Raw genomic sequence first — 13,992 nt, 5'->3', positions numbered from 1 at the left:
ATATGAGCCGTTTTTATTTTTACCTTTCACAGGAATGCGTATGTAGTTATTCTGGTAAATTGATACCATATGGGGCAATATTTGGGACTCAGCAACCAGAGTAGTTTACAGGTAAACAGCCCATTATCAGATTGTTGGAAATGACCAGGTAGACAGATGATATATCAGTCAATGAAGGTAGTAATGGTAATGAGTGTTATGAATACAATTTCTTTTAAAAAATGGTCCCACTCTTATACTAATTTTGACTATGAACAACCTGGACAAAATGTATTATGAATTGTGCTTACATGAAGTATAAAAACGTAATTTAAATGACTTTGTAATAATGTAATTTAAACGACATTGTATGTATTTCTCTCTCCAAAGTTCATTAAAACTCCGGCTTCAAATAATCTGAATCAACAACATTTTATATTCCAAACGTTAATGTAGCATGGTGATCCAAAGTTTTTCTTACGCTGTTTTATTTATTTTAATTCCAATTTCTATACTTTTTTTAATGAAAATATATTCTTATATTTGTTTTAACCATACCGTAAAAAGAAAGGTGAGAGTTGTATTTGATATATTTTTCTCAAAATAGAAGATGCAGAAGAGAGGTAAGGTGTATAGCTTGTAAAATGAAACTAACATTGTGAAGTAACAACGATCGAACTGAACAGGTGAAGAGTAATCAAAATGTATAGCAGAAGCAACAAGAGACTGAAGTTTCTCTTTTTAAACAGCTAAAAACACATAATGCTTACAAATTCCAACAATGATGCAATTAAAGCAATCACTGTCTTTTCCGAGAACATTTTCATAATTGTATTATTTCCGTTATTCGGAAACAATACGCTGCTTGGTCCATTATTTGGAAACAATACGCTGATTGGTCCGTTATTCGGAAACAATACGCTGTTTGGTCTATTATTCGGAAATAATACGCTGTTTGGTCCATTATTCGGAAACAATACGCTGTTTGGTCCATTATTTGGAAACAATACGCTGTTTGGTCCATTATTCGGAAACAATACACTGTTTGGTCCATTATTCGGAAACAATACGATGTTTGGTCCACACGTAGAACTGTATAGACTTTATTGCTTTGACTTTTAAATGTGCCTATGGTATATAGAAAGTTTTTGAAGAAAGGATAGTCGCAAACTATGGGGGACAGGAGTTTAATTAGCAGACGACATCTTGTTGGATACAAAATGCATTGGTGTACATGATGATATTATATCATTCAGAAAGAACAAAAACAGAGGTCGTCCGAAAAGCCATGAGTGAGCATCTTCACTGAAAGAATTTGAAGTAGGTCACAGTGATCATGACGTTACCTATATAGTATATTCAGAATTTATTTTCATTTTATGAAGATTGTTAAATGTGAATATCAGAACAGTCTTGATTGTAATGTATTTTCTTTACTTGAAGTTCAACAAATGCAAAAATTAAAGGCAAATCTAAATTCCGATGAGAAACGTTCCATATAATCATTTTCTACATCATTACGCAATACTTGGAAGAAATGTTGGTAGTTACTTCTCGTTATTCAATATGAAATTGGTTCAGTAGGTCATGTCTGTAGACATTTGATCAGGACGCCATTCTAGGAGACCCTACAATATACATACCTGTCAAATGACAAAATAAGATCTAAACTCACTATTTAGCATTGGTACAAAACTGGTTTAAATTTGAAGGATATACAACAAAATACAATTTTGCAGCAAGAACATGTGCTCAATTTAATCATCTTCACACTGATGAGAAAATCGAATGCCTTGGATACAGATACAATTCTCCACAAGGAGTTTTATATTGTTCCTTCTACTAGCACAATTGCAATCGCACAATTAGTGAATATACAATTACGTGTTTAAAAAGCTCAATACATTAGGATACGTTCCAAATCGTGGAGTCATAGTTAGTGAGTTAGTACGCTGTAATTTCTCTTCAGACTATTACATACAAATTGTTAAAGCTACGTTAAAAATCCTACACACACACACACACACACACACACACGCATACACACACGCACGCACGCACGCACGCACACACACACACATAAAAATCAGTAACCATGATACTTAATAGCAATTGTAAGGACAAATAAAGCATCTTAAAATTGCATGACCACGAACTTGAGAAAATTCATAATAAATTGCATTGGCTGCCATTTTTATATCAAATCAAAACCACTTGTATTTAGGACCAGATAGATATAACCAATAAAACAGTGGTAACCGTATTTTCAAACCTGCGGACATTATTGTCAAGATTGATGTTAGATAGGAGCTATTTTCATATAGACCCTATAAAACGCATTTCAACGAATAAACTGCAATAATACAACGATGTATAAGAATGTAACGGTGTCCGCTATATTGGATTAAGATTATATTTGGATTAAGATTATATTGGATTAAGACTGGTACAAATTTCATTTAGGACCAACGATAAACATCAAAAAGTATTTTGGTGACAATTACATGTCACTGTCGCAATTTTCATTCACATAACAGAAGTGGCGATAACAAGAAATTTTAGATATGCAGTCACAAGGCAGCCATATTGGGTGGCACAAATTTCATTTAGAAACAACGAGACATCATATGAATTGTTTTGGTGAAGATCCCACGTCAATACAGGAGGTGTTGTTGTTGTTGTAGGGTTTAACGCCATTTTGCAGCACACGATAGGCTATACATGGCGGCCAGTATTAACGGTGGAGGAAGAACCCGGGAAAACCCGGAAAGAACCACCGACCCACGAGAATATACAGGAGGTGTAGCAATAGCATGATTTTAAGTATGGTCAAAAATTGCGTCGATATTGAATATCAGATCTCCATTATTTTCGTGTAGGATTAGAAGATATTACGACAAATCTTTAATTGAGAACGTCGTGTTTATATCTTTTCCTGATAAGCAGGCATAACAATAATTGCAAGATGGCCACATTGGAAGTCATTTAATTTATTCAAGACTAACTAACATCATACGAAGTGTTTTGGTAGAAATTTATGAGATTTCCGACATAAATTCCGGAGAATTCCGAGAGTCACCATTCTGAGGCGGAAAAGACTAAACGTTGGAATCGTTGTGTAGGTCAAGTTTCGTAGCAATCGTCCGAACAGTACGAGAGGATGAACAGTAACACTCGTGTGCTAATGGATGACTAACAAAGAACGCCGGTCGACAAACAACAAAAGGAAGATTCTCACTTAAGCTATTGTGGTCCATGACCAGTTTAAATAAAATGGCTGGTGTAAAACAAAAATGGCCAAAATACAGATTTAAGTGATTAAAATGTCAATGTTATTGAAAATTTTCATTAAAGCTTTTGAATACCAAACTACGTTGAAAACAGGATACCAGTCTTCTATACAGTCAACTCCGCTTATATGCATAGCCTGGGGACCGGATCCAAGCTATGCATATAAACGGAGTATGCATTTAAGCGGAATTCATGTATATTTACAATGTACCTCTCTTAAATGGCTTAAAAGTTTCCTAATGTAAATGCACTTTATCGTTGTGATTAAAGATTCTGTGTAATAGTAGTTTAGAAATATATACAGATGTGTAGGCAATATGCTTTTATTTACAATACAAAGTGATATGTTAGCGAAATCCACACAGCGAAATCCACACAGCGAAATCCACACAGTGAATCCACAAAGTTATCACCATAATACCCAACAATAAAACAAGCATATAGCATACATAGTCTCCCAGAACAGAGAAGGGATAATTTATAGAATTAATTAAAAGAGGGGAAAATGTTGCTGTCGCTGTGTGGCGAATTTTGAGTTAGGATGCTTAGGTCATATACGTTAGGATTCTTTGACAAATAACTAAATATTATTGATTTCAGGTTATTTCTTCATTCATCCCGTACTTTTGTTTTTCGTTTCTTCTTGATTTTTTTTTTTACTTTTCTTAATTCATTGAGCCTATATCTGCTCCATATTGGCATATGTCTGTCTGTCTGTCTGTCTGATGGCTATTTGTTCTTGGACGAAAGAGAAATGTTAAGATTTCCAGATAAACATCTGGCATTAAATGCCGATGCAATGGTACTAGCTTTTAAGTACATTTATTAGTGCTTCGCATAATCTTTTTGCGGGTACTTAGTGGTGGTAACAATAGAAAATAGAAGAAAACTTGAACAAAAAAAAAAAAACGGAAAGATAGTTTGTACTAAGAACATCGAAATGGTTTCATTCAAATGTTTAAAATATTGCTATCCAGAAAGGAAATAAACAACTTCAGCTGGGAACCAATAACCAATACAGAATACACTTTACATAAGGAAAGAATGGAAACGTCGGTTGACTTCAGTGCTAAACATTCCCTTGATGAGTGTAAGAAAGATATAGAGTTTACCCAATACCTGCAGCAAATGCAAAATTACTGTCTAAATTAAATACATATAGCTGAAGTTTCGTCAAGAATGTGCCTTCCTCTGGGAACCTGACACATGTGATATCTCACTGCGCATCCTGACGCATAACCGACACTCTACACATATTTCCTATCATCAACTCTGAGCTTACCTTTTTTGGTTACAGCTCTTCCGGGATGGATATTCCACCATCGACAAGATACTATCTCCAGGCTGCTCAACCAAATTCCAAGAGGAAAGGATAAGTTTCAAAACGAGTTTTTATAACAGGTGGACTTTGGGCGGCAAGAACTGAAATGAACAGTGAAAAAAATGACTCAACTCACGATGCATTCTCTCTTTATGGATTATCCCATTACAAAATAATGTATGTATGTATGTATGTATGTATGTATGTATGTATGTATGTCCGTCTGTCTGTCGGTCTGTCTGTATGTATGTAGATATGTATGTATTATGTGTGTGTGTCTGTGTCTGTGTGTATATGTATGCATGTATGTATGTATGTATGCATGTATGCATGTATTTATGTATGTATGTATGAATGTATGTATGTATGCATGTATGTATGTATGTATGTCTGTATGTCTGTATGTCTGTATGTCTGTCTGTCTGTATATATGTATGTATGCATGCATGTATGTATTTTGTGTGTGTGTCTGTGTCTGTGTGTATATGTATGCATGTATGTATTAATGTATGTAAGTATGTATGTATGTATGTATGTATGAATGCATGTATGTATGTATGTATGTATGTATGTATGTATGTATGTATGTATTACGTGTGTGTGTCTGTGTCTGTGTGTATATGTATGCATGTATGTATTAATGCATGTATGTGTGTATGTATGTCTGTCTGTATGTATGCATGTATGCATGTATTATGTGTGTGTCTGTGTCTGTGTGTATATGTATGCCTGTATGTATTAATGTATGTATGTATGTATGTATGTATGTATGTATGTATGTATGTATGTATGTATGTATGTATGTATGTATGCATGTATGTATTAATGTATGTATGTATGTATGTATGTATGTATGTATGTATGTATGTATATATGTATGTATGTCTGTGTGTGTATATGTATGTATGTATGTATGCATGTATGTATGTATGTATATATGTAAAGTCTGATAACTAACATTTCATATTTGAATAAATTCACGTTCATTAAACCATGTAAAGCAATATATTTTCGTACAACACCTGTCTTTCTCCATAATTTCTATGATAAGTGTGTCTCGATCGCTGTTTACGAAAAGTAAACGTCTCCATTTTTAATTTGTGCAACAATATGCATACCCAAGTTCAAGTAATTCGATACACCCTGTGGGCCTAATGACCAACACAATGCATTCAATAAACCAACCACAAAGAGGTCGATATGAAGGACAAGATCAGATGAATGCACAGATTTCAGTGCATAAAAGAGTAATTTTTCCAATTTACAATCTCAAGGATCCCGAAATAAAATGACATAAGGGGTACAATGTAGACTGACTGACTTCTTTAACTCGACAAGTATTGCTATGAACTTTGCAAGTTTGAAAGCATATGATCTATGTAATATATATATATATATATATATATATATATATATATATATATATATATATATATATATATATATATATATATATATATATATATATATATATATATATATATATATATATGCACAATTACTGAAAATAGCACGATTTCAATAAAAGCTGGATCAATGAGACGGAGGAAACACCTTAACACCTTACATGTCGTTTTTGAAAAGTTGTATCACTTAGATACGGAGTTTCTCATTATGTAATTAACCTTCATATCCTGGAGGAAGGACATAATCAATCATGGTAAAGATGAGTGAAGAATGTTCACATATTTTGAAAACAACGAGTTAACGATAAGTTCCAAACATGTAATCATGACTGAGTATTAACGACATCCGTAATAATCATGACTGTTTATTTATGATATCCCCAACAATCATGACTGCGCATTTATGATATCCCCAAAACTTATGACTGTGTATTTATGATATCCCAAACAATCATGACTGCGTATTTATGATATCCCCAACAATCATGATTGAGTATTTCCGATATCGCTAACAATAATGACTGCGTATTGTTGATATTCCCAACAATCATGATTGTGTTATAATGATATTCCCGACAATCATGACTGAGTATTCATGATATCCCCGACAAACCAAATACAAGTAGGTTATAAGAATCTTGGCATTATGTATATGGCATATTCAATATATTCACTAAAATTCGAATTCATTATTTTTTTATTTTGTGTAACTTTAAATTTGCTGCAAAAATATAAAATGTAAACTCTACGTCTGGACGAAAACATGTTCTACTTAGTCATCTTTTCAGTCTACTTGTAACATATTTTTTTGTCTTCTCATTTGTCACCTAGAAACTTGATTAGTATTGTTATGTTCTTAGTCCCTTCAGTGTGTCTGACTTTTTGCATAAACAATATTTAAATCGCTGACTATTTAACCTTGATATCGAACCTGATATCAATAGGAAGAGTATACAAATCAACAATATTGTGCCGCAAGAACCTATGTCCAATGCAATTAACATTCAACTAATGAGAAGACAAAACTGGGATACAGATAAAATTCCTTACAAGGAATTGTGTACTTTTGGTCTTACGATCCCCAAGCCTAGATGCAATCACACAAAATGTTAGATTGCAAAATCACTCAAACTAGATGCAATCGCACAGAAAGCTAGTATACAACTGCGTTAAATGCAGGCGCTATATATCAGAAAATAATACTTTCCAATAATGGGGTCACAATGAGTAAACTCTTTAAAGTGGGTCAGCGCACTGAAATTTCTCTTTCGAATATGGTACTAAAAATCGGCAAACAAATGATATAATATACACATGTCGTGAAAGGCAAACACATTCCTCTATATAATTATATCGTTACGGTCCAATAAAATTGATTCAGAATATTTTGTTATTTATGTTGATTCGGTTTGGATCGTGACCGGGTAACAAATACTGTATTCTCTCTAGTGATGTGCAAATTAAATTCGAAGGAATTAGTAATGAAATAACCGTTCAATTATGGGGTTTAGTCATTAATTAGTCATTAATTCCTTTTTGTAGATTCCATTTATTGCTATGACGCTGGGTTTAACTTTTTAGTCATTGGTATCGATCTACAAGGAAAGAACACTTCACCTAATAATATTTATATTAACTGTTGTTGATTTCAGCATGATTAAATGTGTTAAAAATATACTTTTGTTTATATTTGTCACAAAATTTCATTACAGTAATCCAAAAATGAATAATATTTTTACTGAAGCGTTTGCTTTACAAACAACAAAATTAAAAAATCAAGTATGGACTTACCCTGAAAACTATTTTAACATACAAATACATAATACAAATACGATAAAATAATCTGGAAATGAATATTCTACAAGTCATTGTATTGCACCAATATATATATATATATATATATATATATATATATATATATATATATATATATATATATATATATATATATATATATATATATATATATATATATATATATATATATATATATATATATATATATATATATATATATAGGTGTGTGTATGTGTATGTGTGTGTGTGTTCCTATATATACTGTTTTACTGATAATCTGTGTTCACAACCGCTAATTTTGTTTAGAAGAGAATGAGTGCCTGATAAGACTTTTGTTTTTATATGTATGTGTGCGTATATAAGTATACATGTGCATACGTCTGTCTGTATGTATGTCTGTCTAACTGTCTGTCTGTATGTATGTATGTATGTATGTATGTATGTATGCATGTATGTATTCAGTTTTGTACCGTAGAACGAGCAAACTAACATATCTCACCTTTAACTTATGCCACCGAAGGGAACCTGGAAATAAATTAACTAACCGATAACTTATAACACAAAAGCATAACTTATAAGGCAAAGGGTGCCTAGAACCATACAAATAAACTGTTTTGTTGGTAGCGTTAGTACGGAAAATAACTTGTCCTAAATAACAACTATTAACTTGTCCTAAATTTGTGTTGTTGAATTAAACTGTATTCATGCAGCCTCCTTGGACTCCTCTTCGCTGAAGAAATATACCATAGGCTTTAATAGCAAGATAAAATATACTTTGGGATTCTCTTTCAAATTTGAAGATACATGCTTGTTTAATTGGAATAATTTCAACAATATAAAACAAGCACAGGTTTTAAGAAATTTCCCTCAAAACATTTCGTTTACTTGGTACAAAGTCGGCTTTAGATCAAGTTGCAACAAAGCAAGGATTGTTCGGGGCCCCATCGCTAAACGTTTGAATATCTTTTCTTTCTTTTTTTTTGTTATTGGCCGAAGACATTAATGAAACTCAAGGCGATCGCTTGCCCCTAAATCCAGCCGTGATCTGGTGTTAATTTTCAAGTTCTTGTAATGTTCAAAATGATCAGCAAACATTAGCATTAAATGGGGTGTGTCAATTAAAACCGCTCGGGATATATCCATTAACGTTAATTAACATTAACTGTTTGTGTGGAGAGAGTTGATTGATCCATTGCATTGTTTCTTACGCTTCTAACTAAATCTCTCTCTCTCTCTCTCTCTCTCTCTCTCTCTCTCTCTCTCCACACACACACACACACACACACACACAAATTGTTGACCAAAATTAAATTTAATGTACCTGAGGACTCCATTTACTGGCAGGTAGAAATTAGATTTCTTTTATGACATAAATTTTATTATTCTTTCGGATTAGGATTCGTACAGTTATTATTTTTTGTTAAAAATTTAAAATGCTTTAGATTTTCAGGATAAAGAATTATTTTGTCATGGACATTCATCGAAGTATCCTATATAATGCATTGGCAAGAAATTCGACTCTAAAGAATAAAACTGTTGAAATATAGCGCAATTATAAAACTTTACTTTTTTGTTCGATTAACATATAAATGTTACTCTTTGCTCTTTAAGGTGACTGGGTGGGACATCATTCTACATGTCTGCGGCATGATGGCCCAGTGCTAGACATCACTTTAAATTGCCACACTGCAGACGTAGTAGGGATATGACTGGAAAATTGTTAAAGCTACGTTAAAAATCCAAATCGCACACACATACACACACTTTGCCCTAAGTTAAATTACATGAACTTGTGTGTTGTTGTGTTTTTTGGCATTTTCATGTGGTCAATTGTATTTCCAATAAACCAAGCCTGGAATAAACATGTTTCTAAGAAGCTATTGAAATTCTGAAATGAAACACTCGTCCTTTTGTACATTTCATATCACTGTAGATGAAACACTCGTCCTTTTATACATTTCAGATCACTGTGGATGAAACACTCGTCCTTTTATACATTTCAGATCACTGTAGATGAAACACTCATCTTTTTATACATTTCAGATCACTGTAGATATAACACTCGTCCTTTTATACATGTCAGATCACTGGAGATGAACACTCATCCTTTTATGCATTTCAGATCACTGTGGATGAAACACTCGTCCTTTTATACATTTCAGATCACTGTAGATAAAACACTCGTCCTTTTATACATTTCAGATCACTGTGGATGAAACACTCGTCCTTTTATGCATTTCAGATCACTGTAGATAAAACACTCGTCCTTTTATACATTTCAGATCACTGTAGATAAAACACTCGTCCTTTTATACATTTCAGATCACTGTGGATGAAACACTCGTCCTTTTATGCATTTCAGATCACTGTAGATAAAACACTCGTCCTTTTATACATTTCAGATCACTGTGGATGAAACACTCGTCCTTTTATACATTTCAGATCACTGTGGATGAAACACTCGTCCTTTTATACATGTCAGATCACTGTAGAAAAAACACTCGTCCTTTTATACATTTCAGATCACTGTAGATAAAACACTCGTCCTTTTATACATTTCAGATCACTGTGGATGAAACACTCGTCCTTTTTATACATTTCAGATCACTGTAGATAAAACACTCGTCCTTTTATACATTTCAGATCACTGTAGATGAAACACTCGTCCTTTTATACATTTCAGATCACTGTGGATAAAACACTCGTCCTTTAATACATTTCAGATCACTGTGGATAAAACACTCGTCCTTTTATACATTTCAGATCACTGTAGATGAAACACTCGTTCATATATTAAATGCCTAAGATAAATAGCTCTCATTTGTTTTACATTTCCCTTTAAACTCGTATCTTCAGGTTAAATGTCAATCAATAATGATATAAAAAGACCGTGTAGCAAAGTACTCGACGACTACAATGACGACGACGATTATAATAGTCTATCTGACAACAATATAAACAGTCGTCTCATTTCTCTAATGACAGTCATACGTTCATACAATAATACTAACTTTCTTTTTTCTTTGCTTCCATTTTCTACCTACCGTTCCTACCATAATCGTATCCAACATAATTGTAACCTATACAAACACCTACCGTATACAAAAAAATCAGTTATTCACTCATATATAGTGGAACATTTGAAATCTCTTCTCTTCTCACTATTAAAACAATCAATGAACGATAGCGACTGTGAAATATATTTTTGAGAAATATACAAGACAAAATCATGCATACCTAGATACCCTTATCCTTTTGAATTCGTCAAAAAAGTCGTATAGTTGGAGAACACTTTGTTTCCCTTATATAATGACGAAAGGTATGGCCTGATTGATATACCAAGGTTCTAATTTCCTATGTTCTATTGCAGTAAAATAATGATCATGTTCCATATACGCACGAGGCGTTTCTTTACACAAACGCACACATGCCAACGTGATAACAAAATATTGATGGTTCCAGGAGAAAACACCCTAAAGCTTCAATCGTTGAGATTATATTACATACATACATACATACATACATACGCATATATATATATATATATATATATATATATATATATATATATATATATATATATATATATATATATATATAATTTATATGTGTGTGTGTGTGTGTGTGTTTGTGTATGTGTGTGCATATATATGTACAAATATATATGTAGACTAACACTATCTTGTGTTGATTGTCAGAACCGATTATTCTTAAAAATTAGTTTTGAAATATGAAGTGATAATCATTGGATTTTGAATTTGAATGGTAACTAATCGATTCATTTCAACGCATGAAAACTGAAAATCATTACATGTTTCTACTTTTTCGTGTATCCATTTGTCTACGCATTTGTTTATTGATGGATCTATTTTTTAATGAACTAAAAATAAAGATGGATGCAATTTCAATGTTCTATTTGAATATAAAAAGGGAAAGTCACAAATTCGGTCTCGTGCAGTTGATAGGCAAACATAATATGATGTCTTTAAGCAAAATATGAGACCTGCCTTCATAATTATGGTGTTAGTTAACGGTTTGCGTGGCTAAGGAAGTAAGATGGCGGATATCGATGTGCGCTATCTATCTATCTATCTATCTATCTATCTATCTATCTATCTATCTATCTATCTATCTATCTATCTATCTATCTATCTATCCATCTATCTATCTATCTATCTATCTATCCATCTATCCATCCATCTATCTATCTATCTAGCTATCTGTCTGTATGTCTGTCTGTCTGTCTGACTCTCTCTCTCTCTCTCTCTCTCTCTCTCTCTCTCTCTCTCTATATATATATATATATATATATATATATATATATATATATATATATATATATATATATATATATAAACACATAAATACAGACTCGTGCATGCATACATAAATAAACACACACTTAGTGTCCCTGTTCCTCTCTGTGTCTTTTTCTGTATGTCTTTCTCACATAATCTTTGTTTCTCTTTTATCAATCTGAATTATAAATTTGGCCAATTCTGTAATGGTACATGGTCAGATATTATGCAACGAAATAAATTAGTAAGCATTCGTAAGTAACAAGGTATATCGGCGGTAAATGAATTACGAGAAAAAGGTACACATGATTCAGTTCAAAATACCAATTGAATTCTTTAGAAGAGACTATGCTAATCACTTTTTAGGGCAGTGGGTGGGTGGGTGATTGCAATTATAAAGGACCTTTAAATGGTCATACAGTATATATCTTCCAAAACAATCTATGTGGTAAGATAATAAATGAAACGCAGTCATCGTTTTTTGGCAAGTCATAATTGACTATGTTATTATACGAAATGCGTTCTCTCATAATAAAACACCAACTAGTCTTTACCTGTAGTCATACCTACTCAGAATAATTATACTCAGTTGAATAACAAATATTACATACCTGTTCTTAATAGAAAGCAGCAAATACGCGTCACGAATATTTGAATAGTTTTTATGGTTAGGGACTTCAGCAACATTTTCTTCTGTAGGTATGTGGGTAACGTTTGCAATGGCAAATGATAATGGTAATGACAAATGACAGTGTCAATGATACAATCGTTATTGCACTTAAGGTTGCACTATGCATCGTAACAGGTAAAGTATTGGCATCTCACTGCACATGCGCGTACATCAGCCATGGACGATCTGATATTTTTCGCAGTGGAGTCAATTGAAATCCGATTGCAGCAATATAACAGTCAATATTCTTATGGAATATGAACAAGTACAAACTTATATAAATGAATTGGGAAGAAGTACTATAAGTTACGATAGATGGAACACACATTACCTAATTAAAATCATGAACATATTACACTTTTCTCTTTCTGAAAGAGAAAGGAAAACACAACATAAACACCAAGTAAATATGCAAACTGGATGTTTTCACTTCACAGATGAGTCGGATAATTAGGCAATATCGGAACAACTCTGCCATGAATGCATGCATATTTCCAACAGCATTCTGATATATCTCTTTCGTACATGTAGATTTATTTGCCTGTATTTGGACGTGTATGGTATGAATATATCGTGAGTTTCCCATCACTACTGTCTCATATGCATGAAATATGAATGACAAATACCAGGGACTGTTATATGCACCAGATTATCTTCTTACAGTTTAGTTAAGTAGTTGGTATCTGATGCTTGGATCTAAAAGGAGATAATACGTTTTTGTAAAGTTTAATTTGATAGCGGAGATCTCTCTACAAGTTTTCCACCGGGCAGTCGAGGCGTGTGTATCGCCAGCTCTGGAAGAAAGATACACTACAAAATCGCGAACAAATACCAAGCGTGTAAACGGGGACCTTCCTACAAATCGTGATTTTACGTTATTATAGGCTAAAATAGTTGGGAGAAGCAAGATTTTATCATTTTTCCAACCTAGGAAGTCCTCGGTTGGAGGTGTGTCCTCGGTAAGTTGGTGTGTAATCTCATGAATGTCCTCGGTTTACACCAAATACGAACACACACACACACACACACACACACACGCGCGCGCACACGCACACACACACACACACACACACACACACACACACACACACATTTATGACCACACAGATTTATTGTATTTGAGGGCTTTATCTACAGGGATGTGTATCTTTGATTTATTCACATGATGTAAACTTTATTCTTTATTCTGTTTCCAGGTTAAACGTCTTAAATTTTTTAAATTTTTAAAAA

The 13,992-nt window shown here is 33.0% G+C and overlaps 1 protein-coding gene across 1 annotated transcript in view; it reads right to left on the bottom strand.

The window, feature by feature from the left end:
• LOC149792877 (NADPH oxidase 5-like) overlaps nt 1-4,693 on the bottom strand; it is a 58,675-nt gene extending 53,982 nt beyond the window's left edge. Inside the window, exon 1 of the mRNA XM_089966673.1 lies at nt 4,553-4,693. The gene's annotated coding sequence lies outside the window, so the exon portion shown is untranslated. The remainder of the gene's footprint in view (nt 1-4,552) is intronic.
• Nucleotides 4,694-13,992: the final 9,299 nt, after the last annotated feature.

This window comes from Sinohyriopsis cumingii, chromosome 8 (genome assembly GCF_028554795.1).
Source record: "Sinohyriopsis cumingii isolate HCF-2022 chromosome 8, ASM2855479v2, whole genome shotgun sequence".
NCBI lineage: Eukaryota > Metazoa > Mollusca > Bivalvia > Unionida > Unionidae > Sinohyriopsis > Sinohyriopsis cumingii.
This window is presented reverse-complemented; position numbering and strand designations above follow the sequence as displayed.